Below are 16,767 nucleotides of genomic sequence, written 5' to 3'. Positions count from 1 at the left end.
TACTCACACTCAGATTCACACTCACACATTTCATACAAACACATGTACTGACACACCCTCTTTGTTACACTCCCATCAGATTCACACACACACCTTTTATACACACCCATGCACTGACACAATACAATGACACACACTCGTAGTTTCTCACACACATACACAATGGCTCACACTCAGACAGATGCACTCGCTCAATGCACTGGCACTAAGAGTGCATTTGTGCACGTTACCTCATAGTAACACACACACACTCACTAACCGCACAGCCGGCATAGCAATACGCCGGCTGTACAAGTCTACAAGACGCGAGTAAACACGACAGCCAAGCCGGCATCCGTTTCCAAATGTAACAGTCAGTCCCAATTTGACAACGGGGACTCAGTGTTCTGGCAGTGGCACAAATTGACTCTAAAATCGGGATGTCAGGGTGGAAATCCCAAATGGATCTTTGTCGGTTTAATTCTGGACTGCGTGCAGATTCCAGCGCCCGGGTTTCTTTGCGGATCAGTGCAGGAAAAGCAACCGCGAAAGTTGCGCGCACTCTTGGACCTACAGAGGGGTTTAATCCCGAACAAAGTCAGCCTGGGGTCAGTCTTAGTTGCTCCAAATTCCAGGCTCAAGTCCAAGCTCTGTCCGAATGAACAAGCAGGGCATTCGGCGCTCTGTAGTATTTCATACACGCTCTTATTACCAGATACACAATTGAGTTTATGTGTAGGAAGGATCTGCAGATGCTGGTTTACACAGCCAAGATGTAACACAAAATGCTGGAGTATCTCAGCGGGGCAGGCAGCATCTCTCTGGAGAGAAGGAGTGGGTGACATTTCGGGTCGAGACCCTTCTTCAGAAACGACACCCACTCCACATTTGAACTTAGTTTAGTTTACTGGTACAGCAAAGAAACAAGCCCTTCGGCCCACCGAGTCCGTACCGACCAGCAATCACCCGCAGACACTAGTTCTATCCTACACGTGAGGGACAATTTACGGAAGCCAATTAACCTACAAACCGCACGGCTTTGGGATGAGCAGCGGTAGGAAACCGGAGCGCCCGGAGAAAACCCACTCGGTCACAGGCGAGAACATGCAAACTCCACACGGACAGCACCCGAGGTTTGGATCAAATCTGGGTCTCCAGCAGCTCTACCACTGCACCACACTAGGATGTGTATATTTAATAAAATAATTATTAATGATTGGATTATCCTGTTGGAAAAAAAGGTCGGGTTTGGTAGGTTTTGATAAATATTAATTTCAAACAAATAGGCAATAAAATATAATTTTAACAGTCGAAAAGCAAATCTGATCATCATAGTCATAGTCTTACAGCGTGGAAACAGGCCGTTCGGCCCAACTTGCACACGCCAGCCAACATGTCCCATCTACACTAGTCGCACCTGCCTGCGTTTGGCCCGCATCCGTCTAAACCTGTCCTATCCATACACAGTATTGTACCTTTAATGTAGTGTTATTAATCCCTAAATGCATTTAAACACGAAATTCTCGTTTGATAAGAATTGTTCACTGAGTTTTTATTTTCCCCAATTTTATCCCCAAGATTTAATAAAACGTTGATCTGGTAGCGGGAGTCGGGAGTGAGTGGACCATTGCAAGCGTCGGAGGCACACGAGCACACGGGGATCTTTACCCCATCGTTACCCCCTGCTGGGTATCTACACCACGCCGTGTTATGACATGCAAAAGGCATCGCACTCTGACTATGCGCTCTCCGCCCCTCGAGGAGAAAGCAAACGGACAGGAGGAATTCTGCAAAGCAAACACAAACCCTCTTCTACCCCACCCAGCTTAAGCGCACACGCCACTGGAGAAAGATGGAATAAAGAAAACGAAACTGCAATGCGAGGTATGAAGAACAGCAACGCCGCACCCCACCCCCCCCCCCCCCCCCCCCCCCCCCCTCTCCCCCACCCCCCCCCCCCCCCCCCCCACCCCCCCCCCCCCCCCTCACCCCCTCTCCTCCTCACCCCCTAGCTGGCAAATAATCCAGTTGTGTGCAAAACAAAACTGCCAGGTACACAGGGTTGATATTCACACCAAAAACCTTTGCACAGAACGGGCAATAGTCCGGGTCAATTTTGTGTTCACCCCATGTGTTCAACTCTCTTCAAACATTCACCCGGTCTCTGCAGCCCCCAGCAACGCAAAGCCGGGCTGCTAAAACAGTGCGTTTGCAGAGCAACAATGTGCATGCACACGGAGTCGGACAGAAATAGAAAATAAAACCGACCTCTGCCAATACACCAGTCACAGAATTTACATGTAGACTTTGAAGAACAAATAACCATCCCCTCTTGTGTTGATTTCTCTCACCCACCAACACCACCACCACACCGAGAGCCTTTACTTTGTTTCAGCGGCAACATTGTGTTTCAACACACTCACAAACACACTCTCTCTCCCTCTCACTCACTCATTCAGATGCACACATACGCTCATACAGGGACGTCCACACTCACATGCATATACACACTCATGTACACACATATGCACAGAAACACATGTAGATTTACAGACATATGCACACTCACTCACACATACACATAGTCACACTCACTCATTCATACACTCATACGGAGACGTTCACACTCACATGCACACGCACACACTCATGTACACACACCCACATACACACAGAAACACATGTAGATTCACCGGCATTTGCACACTCATTCACATACAGGCGTGCACACACACATTTACAGGCATGTGCACACTGACACACACACAACACATATGTATATACACACGCATATGCACACTGACATGCACACACAACACGTAGATTTACTTGCATAAGCACACTGACATACATACACAAACAAACGTGTAGATTTACATGCATGTGCACACTAACACACACGGGAATGTACATAGAATTACATGCATATATACACTAACACACAAGAGAACTACGTGTAGATTGACATGGGTATACACATTCTCACATACACACAAAACATATATAGATTTATATGTATAGGTACACTCACACTCACACATAGAAAGCTTGGAGTGAGTTACCTTTCAGTGACCACAGCTGCTTGTCAAGGAGAGCCCTGCGAGACTAACTTTGCAGAGGCGACGCGCTGAAGAATACCTTCTACCAGCAAAATACACAGCGAAAGATAAAATGGGATAACATTTCTCAGTGACAGAAGCCACAGAAAGGAAGCGTCACAAGTATATCTCCGTGGCACGCAACGCTCAGCTTCAGTTCATCCAAAGTGATAAGCCTGTGGATGAAGGAACAACAGACTGCCACCACCTCTCGCAGGTAGATAGATGTTCAGCATGAGCCGCAGCACAAGCCTTCTCTGCCTTCTGCTTGTCGACAAGGTTTCTCTGGTTTGCCAGTGATAAGTGGCTAAAACCTTGACTTTGAAAAAGGGGAAGCCTCCTCTCTCTCTCTCTCTCTCTCACTCATTCACTCACTGCTTCTGAGTCAAGTCTCTGAGCCGCACTGAAGAACATATCAGGTGGCTGGGAAAACACAGACGTTTGCATAATGCAACCTCCACAACAAAGTTGTGAGAGTGAGTGTGTGTGAGTGTGGAAAGGCGCACTGGTGCCGCCTCCGGGTGGCTTGTGGTATCTGCGCTCTCCTTTCTCTAGCTGCGGAAGGGTGAACTCACGGGAATGTTAACTCAAGGCAGAGACAGAGAGAGTTCCAGCAAGCAATGCCATTAACCTTTTCTCCACCGCAGGACAAGACACCCACTACCATCTTCCCTAACCGTGCCAGTCTACCAACTAACGCAGGCTCAGGCTGCTCAGCATCAATGATAATTGTGTCAATGATGCTTTTATTATCATAGGCGTGAAGTGCAAACGCACAGTGACATTATTTTCTTACAAACAATCCGGGAGAATGTTGCCATTTCCAAGCACATTCCCGATTAGCAAGCGTACAGAAATATCCACTGACCCCGCATGCAAGGGGAGCCGTATTTTGGCGTAATTTGCAAAGTCCAGTCCGCGCTCTACTTGTGCACGAAGGAACTGCAGATGCTGGTTTACACCGAAGATAGACAAAAAATTGCTGGAGTCATTCAGAGGGTCAGACAGCATCTGTGGATGCCACAAGGATCACGTTTTTTTTTTTTAATTTTAAGGAATTTTAAGCAGCTTTGTCACTCAACCATCAACAAAACAACATTTCTACGGTAGAGTTGATATCGTACAGCGCCAGAGACCCGGGTTCAATCCTGACCGTGGGTGCTGTGTGTACGTTCTCCCTGTGACTACATAGGTTTTCTCCGGGTGCTCTAGTTTCCTCCCACACTCCAAAGATGTACAGGCGTGTAGGTTAATTGGCTTTGGTAAAAATTGTAAATTGTCCTTAGTGTGTGTAGGATGGTGCAAGTGTACGGGGATTGCTGGTCGGCACAGACCCGGTGGGCCAAAGGGCCTGTTTCCGCGCTGTATCTCTGAACTAAACTAAACTAAAGAAAGACAGGCACTTTACTAATCACAATTCAAGGTCACGAAAAAATGCAAACCTTGGGATCAGAGCTAACCTTCTGAAAAAAGGGTGCCAACCCGAAACGTCACCTGTCCTTTTCCTCCAGAGATGCTGCCCGACTCTTTGAGTTACTCCAGCACTTTGTGTCTATCTTTAACCTTGCCCATGTCGGCTTTTTCAGTCAAAATGCCTTTTCCAGTGACTGGGCTCCTCCTTCAAACAGAACATCTCACCATAACAGTGGAGGAAAGATGGATGCATAAAACACCGTGTTTTAATCCTTAGACTCAGAAAACCTTAAATGAGGAGCATTGGAGATGCCTTTTTTTTCACATGATTAAATCTAAACTCTAAAGCCAAGGGCAATCTCTCTTTTTGTTTTTTGACTAAACAATTTTAATAAATGGTTAGAGGTAACTGGCTGGGAGCAATTGGTTGCCCTGACCTTGTGAAGGAGTTAGATTAAACAAGGCAAGGCCATGCGTTCCCCCAATGTACAGGAAGGCAGGAGCAACTATGTTATGTGGCACGACCAAAATTGTCGAATTTACGTCTCCGAAATGTGATTTTAGTAAAGGTCACAGAAGGCAAACAGCAGGCACTCACTATGCAGTCAACCCTTTATACTGCAGCTCAAACAGACAAGGAACCACTGAACAGTGTAAAACACAGCTGTAGAAGCAAGAACAATAGTTTAAAACTAACTGAGAAATATACTTTTTAACTAGCTTGGTTAGTGAAGGCAGCGTTCACAATTGATGTTGAGCCATTTCTCTCCACAAGTATATTTTTCTACAGAAAGTTACCTTCTATGGTAAAGTGTATTGCACAGTAACCAGGTCCCTTTGTGTGTTGGAAGGAACTGCAGATTGCACCAAAGATGGACATAAAAGAGCTGGGGTAGCTCAGCAGGTCAGGCAGCGTCTCTGGAGAAAAGGAATAGGTGACGTTTCGGGTCGAGACCCTTCTTCAGTGAGAGTCAGGGAAAAGGGAAATGAGTGTTATAGAACAAATGAATGAAGGATATGCAAAAAGCAACAACGATCAAGGAAAGGTGGAGCTCACAATAGTCCATTGTTGGCTGTGAGGTGGGTGATAACGAGTTATACAGACAATGAAACTCAACAGGACGACGTTTAAACTGGTAACGATGACTAGGGTGGAGGAGGGATGGTGAGAGACCTTGGACCTTTGTTTCCAAGTCAAAATTCAAACTCATCCCTGAGGATTCTATGGTTACACAGAAAAGCTGGAGAAACTCAGCGGGTGCAGCAGCATCTATGGAGCGAAGGAAATAGGCAACGTTTCGGGCCGAAACCCTTCTTCAGACTGATCAGGGGTGGGGGTGGGTGGGGACAAGAAAGGGAAAAGGAGGAGTAGCCGGAAGGCTGGAGGGTGGGAGGAGACAGCAGGGGAGCTGAGGAAGGGGAGGAGACAGCAAGGACTAACAGAATTGGGAGAAGTCGATGTTCATGCCCCCGGGATGCAGACTCCCCAAACGGAATATGAGGTGCTGTTCCTCCAATTTCCGGTGCTGCTCGCTGTGGCCATGGAGGAGACCCAGGACAGAGAGGTCGGAGGCGGAGTGGGAGGGGGAGTTGAAGTGCTGAGCCACCGGGAGGTCAGCTTGGTTATTGCGGACCGAGCGGAGGTGTTCGGGAAACGATCGCCCAACCTCCGCTTGAACCGATATAGATCTGCTGACAACGAGAGCAGCGGGCGCAATAGATGAGGTTGGAAGAGATGCAGTTAAACTCCCCAATTCTGTTAGTCCTTGCTGTCTCCTCCCCTTCCTCAGCTCCCCTGCTGTCTCCTCCCACCCTCCAGCCTTCCGGCTACTCCTCCTTTTTCCCTTTCTTGTCCCCAGATCAGTCTGAAGAAGGGTTTCGGCCCGAAACGTTGCCTATTTCCTTCGCTCCATAGATGCTGCTGCACCCGCTGAGTTTCAGCTTTTCTGTGTAAACCTTCGATTCTCCAGCAACTGCAGTTCCCTCTCTAACCCTGAGGATTCTATAATCATTTGTGCATTTGGACTCTGCAATGGATTTTGCATAAGTAACTTCCAGGCAAATTAAAACCTTCAGGTCTACGATTGAAGATAAAACCTTCAGGCCTCCGATTCAGCAGTGAGTTCCCATCCAAGTATTGGATAAACCTGAGCCTGCCTAGCTTCTAAGATCAGTCAAGACCAGACCTTTACAGACAAGCACCAACAGGGAACTTCACAGAACAGAGAGGAGAATATTTGCAATATTGAGCATGCAGTTATAATCGTAGTCATATAAACATGCAGCACAGAAGGATGCCCTTCTGCCCAACTCATTCGTGCCTACCAAGAGGCCTCCTCAAAGCTGGACCCATTTGCCGTGATAGGCCTATATCCCTCCAAACTTGTTAATAGTACCTTCCTCCATTACCTCCTCAGGCAGCTCCATATACCGGCCACCCTCTGAGTGAACGTTGACCCTTAGCTTCCTATTACATTTAGTCCCCCTCACCTTAAACTTGTGTTCCCTGGTGATTCCCCTGCCTTTGGTAAAATGTTCATTCACTCCGTCTATTCTCCTCATGATCTTATGCACCTCTATAAGATTACCCCTATAACCATATAACAATTACAGCACGGAAACAGGCCATCTAGTCCCTTCTAGTCCGTGCCGAACACGTATTCTCCCCTAGTCCCATATACCTGCGCTCAGACCATAACCCTCCATTCCTTTCTCGTCCATATAATTATCCAATTTATCTTTAAATGATAAAAACGAACCTGCCTCCACCACCTTCACTGGAAGCTCATTCCACACAGCCACCACTCTCTGAGTAAAGAAGTTCCCCCTCATGTTACCCCTAAACTTCTGTCCCTTTATTCTCAAGTCATGTCCCCTTGTTTGCATCTTCCCTCCTCTCAGTGGGAATAGCTTATCCACGTCAACTCTGTCTATCCCTCTCATCATTTTAAAGACCTCTATCAAGTCCCCCCTTAACCTTCTGCGCGCCAAAGAATAAAGACCTAACTTGTTCAACCTTTCTCTGTAACTTAGTTGCTGAAACCCAGGCAACATTCTACCCCTAAGCCTCCTGAGCTCCCAGGAATAATGTCCTAGTCTTCCCAACCTCTCCCCATAGCACAGGAACCTCTAATCCTGGCAACATCAACATAAATCTTCTCTGCGGCCTTTCCAGTTACGTTTAAAAGTAGTTGAAGGTGTGGACAAGATGATGGTGTGTCAGGATTCAGGGCGGTGGGCAGGAGTGGTGATATTTTTACATTTAAAAGGAGGCACTTTTAATTTATACAATACCTTCAATACAGAAGGAGAGTGTAAGGTGTATCGGATTGCATTATGACAAAAATGAATGCCCAGGCATGAACTATTAGGCTGGATGACTCAACATTCATAAAAGAGCTGTGCTCTGTGATGGTCATAGTGGTGCAGTGGAGGGATAACTTGAAGGGATTTGGCCGTCTGATGGTTGGAGTTTAGTTGCATTAATGAGACTGTAAAGTTTCAGTCCGCATATGACTGGTTTAACATACAATGTGCGTTTGACGGCACTGGGCCTGCACTCACAGGAGTTTAGAAGGATGAGGGGGTCCTCAATTAACTTACCGAACAGTGAAAAGCCTGGCTAGAGTGGAGTGCAGTTTTCACTAGTGGGAGAGTCTAGGACCAGAGGGCATAGCCTTAGAATAAAAGGACGTACTTTTAGAAAAGAGATGAGGAGGAATTTGTTCAGTCAAAGGGTGGTGAATCTGTGGAATTTATTGCTCCAGATGGCAGTGGAGGCCGTCATAGATATTTTTGAGGCAGAGTTAACAGGTTCTTGATTAATAAGGGTATCAAAGGTTATTGGGAGAAGGCAGGAGAATGGGGTTGCGAGGGAATGATAGATGAGCCGTGATTAAACAGCGGGGTGGACTCAATGCAGGGTGGACCTGCTCCTTTGGCGTATAAAGGCAGAAAATGCTAAAAGTACTCAGCAGGTCAGGCAGCATCGAGGGGAAGAAAAACAAAGTTTACATTTCAGGTAGAAGACTCTTCATCAGTACTCTTTCTATGAATGCTGCCTGATCAGCGGAGTGTTTGCAGCATTTTTGTTTTAATTCTGTTTAATTTTGTTTATCCTCTCTAAATAGGCATATGGATGAGAAGGGAATGGAGGGTTATGGTATGAGTGCAGGCAGGTGGGACTAAGGGGAAAAAAAATTTGTTCGGCATGGACTTGTAGGGCCGAGATGGCCTGTTTCCGTGCTGTAATTGTTATATGGTTATATGGTTATAAAACAGGCCAAAAAGAAAATGTAATTTCAAATTTAATACCAGCCCTCCCATATCTTAGTGTCATAAAGGTGGAAGCAAGCCATGCCGACCAAATTGTCATAGAAGCCTTGGTCCATAGCCCTCTAAACCCTGCCTATCCAGACATCTGCCAAATGTCTCTTAAATGTCTTATTTGTATCCACTTCCTCTGCAGGTCATTCCAGATATGGACTACTTCTGCGAGTGAAATATTTGCGCAGGAGGTCCCTCTTAAATCTCTTCCATCTCACATTTAATCAATCCTTTTAACCATGTATCAATAATTGAATCTCATGATCCAGTACTGTCATTGTCGCCGTTTCAATAGACAATAGGTGTAGGAGTAGGCCATTCGGCCCTTCGAGCCAGCACCGCCATTCACTGTGATCATGGCTGATCATCCAGCCTCAGTACCCTGTTCCTGACTTTTCCCCATATCCCTTGACTCCGCTATCTTTAAGAGCTCTATCCAACTCTCTCTTGAAAGCATACAGATAATTGGCCTTCACTGCCTTCTGAGGCAGAGAATTCCACAGATTCACAACCCTCTGTGTGAAAAAGTTTTTCCTCATCTCCGTTCTAGAAACATAGAAATTAGGTGCAGGAGTAGGCCATTCGGCCCTTCGGGCCTGCACCACCATTCAATATGATCATGGCTGATCATCCAACTCAGTATCCCGTACCTGCCTTCTCTCCATACCCCCTGATCCCCTTAGCCACAAGGGCCACATCTAACTCCCTCTTAAGTATAGCCAATGAACTGGCCTCAACTACCCTCTGTGGCAGAGAGTTCCAGAGATTCATCATCTCCGTTCTAAATGGCGTACCCCTTATTCTTAAACTGTGGCCTCTGGTTCTGGACACCCCCATCATTTGGACCATTTCCTGCGTCTAGCGTGTCCAAATCCTTAATAATCTTATATGTTTCAAAAAGATCTCCTCTCATCCTTTTAAATTCCAGAGTATACAAGCCCAGCCGCTCCATTCTATCATCATATGACAGTCCCGCCATCCCAGGAATTAACCTCGTGAACCTACGCTGCACTCCCCCAATAGCAAGAATGTACTTGCTCAAATTTGGAGACCAAAACTGCACACAACACTCCAGGTGTGATCTCACGAGGGCCCTGTACAACTGCAGAAGGACCTCTTTTTTACTCCTATACTCAACACCTCTTGTTATGAAGGCCAACATGTCATTTGCTTTCTTCACTGCCTGCTGTACCTGCATGTTTATTCAGAGACTGATGAACAAGGACTCCCAAATTTTGTTGTACTTCCCCTTTTCCCAACCTGACACCATTCAGATAATAAACTGCCTTCCTGATTTTGCCACCAAAGTGGATAATCTCACATTTATCCACATAAAACTGCATCTGCCATGCATCTGCCCGCTCACCCAACCTGTCCAAGTCACCCTGCATCCTCAATCAATATCAATATCAGTTTTATTCGTCATTTGCACATAATCAAATGTGCTGCTATTTCATCTTTTATAATTGACTCCAGCATCTGCCCCACCACCGATGTCAGGTCTACATTTCCCTGTTTTCTCTCTCCTACCTTTCTTAAAATGTGGGATAACATTAGCTACCCTCCAATCCACAGGAACTGATCCTGAATCTATAGAACAGTGGAAAAATGATCACCAATGCGTCTACGATTTTGAGAGCCACTTCCTTAAGTTCCTGGGATGCAGACCATCAGGCCCTGGGGATTTATCAGTCTTCAGTCCCATTAGTCTACCCAACACCATTTCCTGTCTAATGTGAATTTCCTTCAGTTCCCCCGTCACCCTAGATCCTCTGGCCACTAGTACATCAGGGAGATTGGATTCACTAAGGAAGACACAAACAAAGTACCTGTTCAAAGTACCTAATTAGGATCCAAAGTCCTGTTCAACTCGTCTGCCATTTCCTTGTTCCCCATAATAAACTCACCAGTTTCAGTCTTCAAGGGTGCAACATTGGTCTTAATTAATTTTTTCCCCCATCACATACCTAAAGAAGCATTTACTATCCTTTCTATTCTTGGCTAGCTCACCTTCATACCTCATCTTTTCTCCCTGTATTGCCTTTTTAGTTATCTTCTGTTTCTCTTTAAAAGTTTCCCAATCCTCTGGCATCCCGCTCATCTTTGCAATGTTATACTTCTTCTCTTTTATTTTTATGCTGTCCCTGACTTCCCTTGTCAGCCACGGTCGCCCCTTACTCCCCTTGGAATCTTTCTTCCTCTTTGGAATGAACTGATCCTGCACCTTCTGTATTATTCCCAGAAATACCTGCCATTGTTGTTCCACTGTCATCCCTGCTAGGGTATCTTTCCAGTCAACTTTGGCCAGCTCCTCCCTCATGTCTCCATAGTCCCCTTTGTTCAACTGTAATATTGATACTTGCGATTTTCCCATCTCCCTCTCAAATTGTAGAATAAAACTTATCATATTATGGTCACTTCCTCCTAATGGCTCCTTTACCTCGAGTTCCCCAATCAAATCTGGTTCATTACACAACACTAAATCCAGAATTGCCTTCTCCCTGGTAGCTCCAGTACAAGTTGCTCTAAGAATCCATCACGGAGGCACTCCACAAACTCCCTTTCTTGGGGTCCAGTACCAACTTGATTTTCCCAGTTTACCTGCATGTTAAAATCTCCCATAACAACCGTAGCATTACCTTTGCGACATGCCAATTTTAATTCTTGATTCAACTTGCACCCTATATCCAGGCTACTGTTTGGGGGCCTGTAGATAACTCCCATTAGGGTCTTTTTACCCTTACAATTCCTCAGTTCTATCCATACTGACTCTACATCTCCTGATACTATGTCACCCCTCGCAAGGGACTGAATTTCATTCCTCACCAACAGAGCTACCTCACTCCCTCTGCCCAGCTGTCTGTCTTTTCGCTAGGACATATACCCTTGAATATTCAGTTCCCAGCCCTGGTCCTCTTGCAGCCATGTCACTGTAATTCCCACACCATCAGACTTGCCAATTTCTAACTGAGCCTCAAGCTCTTCCACTTTATTTCTTATACTTTGCGCATTTATATACAACACTTTAACTTCGGTATTCACCTCCCCTCTCACACGGGTCACTATTGGCCCTGACTTTACTCTCTTATCCCTTCTTGAGCTTTCCTTCCCAATTCTTTTTTTTTTTTTTTTTTTTTTTGAAAATATTTTTTATTGGAGATAGGTACATAACCTATTACATCATTACTGTCTTACATTTTTAAATTGATAATATTGTCAGTTATTATTACATTGTCTCCAATACTTTTTGCCTTTTTCTTCATTTTTTTTAAAAACTAGATAGAACTAAAGAGATAGATGAAGTAAAGGAAGAAAAGAAAGGAAAGAAAAACAAAAACAAAAAAAAAAAAAAACAAAAACAAAAACAAAAAAAAAAAAAAAAAAAAGGGAAAGAGATAGTTAAAGAAGAATGGAAAAATGTATTAAAATAAAAAACATCGTTCGAGATATGTTCGTACATTTCAGAGTATAGCATTTCATCCAATCCTTCCCATTAATTCGAGAATCTTTTGTAACTTTTCATATACTCACTTCCCCTTTAACTCCATCTGTCTGCAGGTGCCTAATTGCCTAATTCGCCAATTTACCAATTTGCGAATTAAATTCCTCAGTTTTAAACAGTCTTTCCTTGTGACGCACCTTCTTTCTCACGGACTTTCAAGACTCTCTCTGCCTCTGCTTGCTGCTTCTCCAAGCTCCACGTAGGGACTGAGACTAGGGCTGGCTTGTGGCACACCTTTTAAACTGTCTTTACCTCTGACTCACCTCTGACTCTCAAGCATCCATTTCATCATCTTTTCCCACTCGCCCCCGGACAGACAGAGGTCACAATCTTTGAATACAAATGCAATTCAAATGAAAGGAATAATACAAAATGCTGGAGTAACTCAATGGGTCAGGCAGCATCCTGGAGTACAGGCTATCTGGGTGAAGTTTGTCCGTTCTCCCTGTGACCGCGTGGGTTTTCTCCGGGTGTTCCGGTCTCCACTCACATTCCAAAGACGTGCAGGTTTGAGGGTTAAATGTGTAAGAAAGAACTCCAGATGCTGGTTTAAACCGAAGATAGACACAAAGAGCTGGAGTAACTCAGCAGGTCAGACAGCATCTCTGAAGAAAAGGAATAGGTGATGGTTCTGAGGGTCTTGACCTGAAACATCACCTATTCCTTTTCTCCAGATATGCTCTCTGACCCGCTGAGTTACTCCAGCTTTTCGTGTCTATTTTCAGGTTTGTAGATTAATGGGCTTCTGTAAATTGTCTCTAGTGTGCAGGATAGTGTTAGTGTATGGGTGATTGCTGGTCGGCATGGACTCATTGGGCCGAAGGGACTGTTTCCATGCTGTATCTCTAAACTAAACTAAACTAAACTAAATTAAATTAAATTATCATGGGTCTTACGGACAAGCTGAGACAAAACTACGGGGTTGAAGGAGATTACTGAGGCAATGGGGAAGAACAATGAGATCTTCAATGAGTGAGTCTCCCAGCACATCCCATTGCCCCAGTGTAAACTCCCTCTGAAAGGCCCCACACAACTGTAGTTGCAGGATGATCAGTGGGACTGAAATTGCAACTATTTCACTGATGTGACTGAAATAAAAAGGCTGCAAAAAATGATGGAGCAAGGAAGAGTGAGTGTAAAAATATTTTGACCATTGGAATATGTCCATCAGATGCTGCAATCAAAACATTGAAGTCAGAAGAGTCCCTTTATGTTGTGTCTCATGGGGATTTCAGTGCGTTGTTCTCCTTGTTTTTTCAGGAATGTCGTGGCGACTTCATTCATCCGTGGTAGAATTCCACTCTCAGTCAAAGAGGGTGTGGGTCAATGATGGGGAGTTACCAACGTGTCACCATGGGCTTTCGGTGAGGCGTAGAGGTTCGGTGCCGTACCGTGGATAACAAAAGGAAGTGGTTTCGCCCCGAAAAGCACCGTCCCTGGAACGCACACGGTCAGATTGCGTCACAGTTTGGTTTGGGGAACATCGCTGTCCGAGACCACAAGAGGTTGCAGAGAGTTGTAGATGTAGCCCAGCTCATCATATAGACCAGATTTCCAACCATTGACTCCATCCGCACATTACATTGCCTCAAAACAACAGCCAACATAATCAAAGACTTGTCCCACCTCAGTCATTTGTCCATCTTCCTGCTCCCATCCAGAAGGTACAGAAAGTACACACCACCAGATTCAGGAACAATTTATTTCCCTCTGCTATAACGCTTCTGACGGCCATTCCATAAGCTAGATACTGTCCAATTCACCTACATTATCGTAGACATTGGACTTTGTCTATGGACCTGATACGCTACAGTGTGGAGAACGATATTCTGCATTATCCTTCTCTTTGTTCTATCTATTGATCTAATCTTGTGGAGGTGTACATGATCGTGTAGAAGTGTACAAAATCATGAGGGGAATAGAAGCATCACATCAAATCTTGCCTGATTCAGCATAGCACGTGTCACTGAGTACATTCATACTTCCTGTGGAGAAATCCAAATTCAGTCCTATACGTGAATACAATCGTCAAACTCAAGTACAATAAATAGAGCAAAGGGGGAGATGCAGAATATAGTTCTCTGCATTCTTGTGTGCATCGGCAATTCTTTGTTTCTTTTAGTTCAAATTAGAGATACAGCATGGAAACAGGCCCTTTGGCCCACCAAGTCCATGCTGACCAGCGATCCCCATACACTAACACTAGCCTGCACTAGGGACAATTTTTTCCAAGCCAATTTGCCTGTAAGCGTATATGTCTACAGAGTGTGGGAGGAAACCAGAGCACCCGGAGCAAACCCACGTGGTCACGGGGAGAACGTACAAGCTCCGTACAGGTAGCAACCGAGGTCAGGATCTCTGGCGCTGTAAGGCAGCAACTGTACCACTGCGCCTCCGTGTCACCAAGAGGGTATCCTGGCATGGAGTGTGACGAACATCTGCAGCTTGGAAGATAATTGGGCAAGTCTGTTGCTCAAATGGACAAGATGTTATTAGACCGGTTAGGGTGCAGTAAAGAGTCATGAGGATGTTGCCAAGACTCAAGGGCCTGAGCAATAGGGAGAGGTTGCGTGGGCCAGGACTCATCTTTGGAGCACAGAGAGAATGAGGGGGCGATCTTATATAGGCGTACAAGATCACGAGCAGAATAGATTGGGTAAAAGCACAAAGTCACCTATGCACAGAATAGATAGGGTAAATGCACAGAGCCTTTTTCTCAAAGTAGGGGAATCGAGAACGAGAGTACATAGGTTTAAGGTGAGGAGGGAAAGATTTAATAGGAACCTGAAGGGCAACTTTTATTACACAAAGGGTGGTGGTTGTATGGAATGAGCTGCCTGAGGAGGTAGTTGAGGCAGGTACTATCGCAACGTTTAAGAATTATTTAGAGATGAACATAGATAGGATAGGTTTAGAGGGAATTGACACAAAATGCTGTTGTAACTCAGCGGGACAGGCAGCATCTCCGGAGAGAAGGAATGGGTGACGTTTCGGGTCAAGAGTGTGGGAGGAAACCAGAGCACCCGGAGCAAACCCACGTGGTCACGGGGAGAACGTACAAGCTCCAAACAGGTAGCAACCGAGGTCAGAATCTCTGGCGCTGTAAGGCAGCAACTCTACCACTGCGCCTGGGTGACGTCTCGACCTGAAACGTCACCCATTTCTTCTCTCCAGAGATGCTGGCTGTCCCGCTGAGTTACTCCAGCATTTTGTGTCTATCTTCGATTTAAACCAGCATCTGCAGTTCCCTCCTACACACATTAGGTTTAGAGGGATATGGGCAGGTGGGACTGGTGTAGATGGGACATGTTGGTTGGTGTGGGCAAGCTGGGCTGAATGGCCCGTTTCCACACTGTATCACTCTATGACCATGACTCTATGACGGGAATCCAGGCTTACAGATAACAGAGGAGCAAAAACGCTGTGGTGAAAGATCAGCCACGATTCTAATGATTGGCGGAGAAGGTTCAGAGGGTTGAATTGCCAGCTCCTGCTCCTATTTCATCTCTTGTTAAGCCCGCAGCAAAGGACCTTGAAGCATAAGAATAAAATATTTGCCTCAGCATGAGTTGTACTCTCAAACAAAGCTCCCCCCGCCTCTTCATAGAACCGGAGTGTTCCTGGAGCATGCCAACTATTGCAGACAGCTGCTCAGCTTGGTACACAGCCAAGGGATGTCTCCAGTGTCTGGACAAGCAACTTTCTCCTCATTAAATAAAGGCACAGTGAGCCTGTGATAGCGACACCGTCAACCGTACCTTAACCCAGGAGAAAAAAAATACACAATCTCACCCCCATGCTATGAATAAAACAAGGTACAAAAAACATCCATTGCAACCTTACTCTTTCCAATTCTTTTTCTTATCGAGTCCACACACAAGATTAGTTGTTGAGCCAGAGCTGAACACACTTCTCAGCATCTGCATACAATGGCGTCTGTCCTGTTGCTTCTTGTGCGTGGTGGTGGAAAGATTGGTGGAAACAGGGCCGCGACGTGAACACTCGTTCCTTGACCGCACGCTTTCCAATATAAATGTCACTTGGTACTTCTGCTCAATGCTGGAGGAGCACAGTGGCTCAGCGGTAGAGTTGCTGTCTTACAGCGTCAGAGACCTCGCTTCGATCCAGACTACAGGTTCTGTCTGTACGGAGTTTGTCTACATTCTCCCTGTGACCGTGTGGGTTTTCTCCGGGTTTCCCGGTTTCCTCCCACACTCCAAAGGCGGCAGGTTTGTAGGTTAATTGGCTTCTGTAAGGTGTAAACTGTCCCTAGTGTGTAGGATAGTGCTAGTGTATGGGGTGATCGGCGATCACCGTGGACTAATTGGGCCAAAGGGCCCATTTCCGCACCGTATCTCCAATGTCTGAAGTCTAAACTCAGAGAGAGCTTTGTGCCACCTGAGCCACTCGGGAAGAGAGGGTGGGGGGAAGTGCAAGCTGAAAAGACAG

At 45.6% G+C, this 16,767-nt stretch overlaps 1 protein-coding gene and 1 long non-coding RNA gene across 3 annotated transcripts in view; one reads left to right on the top strand and one right to left on the bottom strand.

Annotated features, from left to right (window-relative positions):
* sema3fb (sema domain, immunoglobulin domain (Ig), short basic domain, secreted, (semaphorin) 3Fb) overlaps positions 1–3,684 on the bottom strand; it is a 209,152-nt gene extending 205,468 nt beyond the window's left edge. Inside the window, exon 1 of one of the 2 annotated variants that reach the window (XM_055648059.1) lies at positions 3,042–3,684. The gene's annotated coding sequence lies outside the window, so the exon portion shown is untranslated. Of the gene's footprint in view, positions 1–2,247; positions 2,499–3,041 lie in introns of those variants that run through there. The other variant, XM_055648060.1, reaches the window with a different exon arrangement.
* Positions 1,691–16,767, top strand: part of LOC129704746 (uncharacterized) — a 28,946-nt gene continuing 13,869 nt past the window's right edge. Inside the window, exon 1 of the long non-coding RNA XR_008724769.1 lies at positions 1,691–1,863. This is a non-coding gene — a long non-coding RNA (uncharacterized LOC129704746). The remainder of the gene's footprint in view (positions 1,864–16,767) is intronic.

This window comes from Leucoraja erinacea, chromosome 16, assembly GCF_028641065.1.
Source record: "Leucoraja erinacea ecotype New England chromosome 16, Leri_hhj_1, whole genome shotgun sequence".
Lineage (NCBI taxonomy): Eukaryota > Metazoa > Chordata > Chondrichthyes > Rajiformes > Rajidae > Leucoraja > Leucoraja erinaceus.
This window is presented reverse-complemented; position numbering and strand designations above follow the sequence as displayed.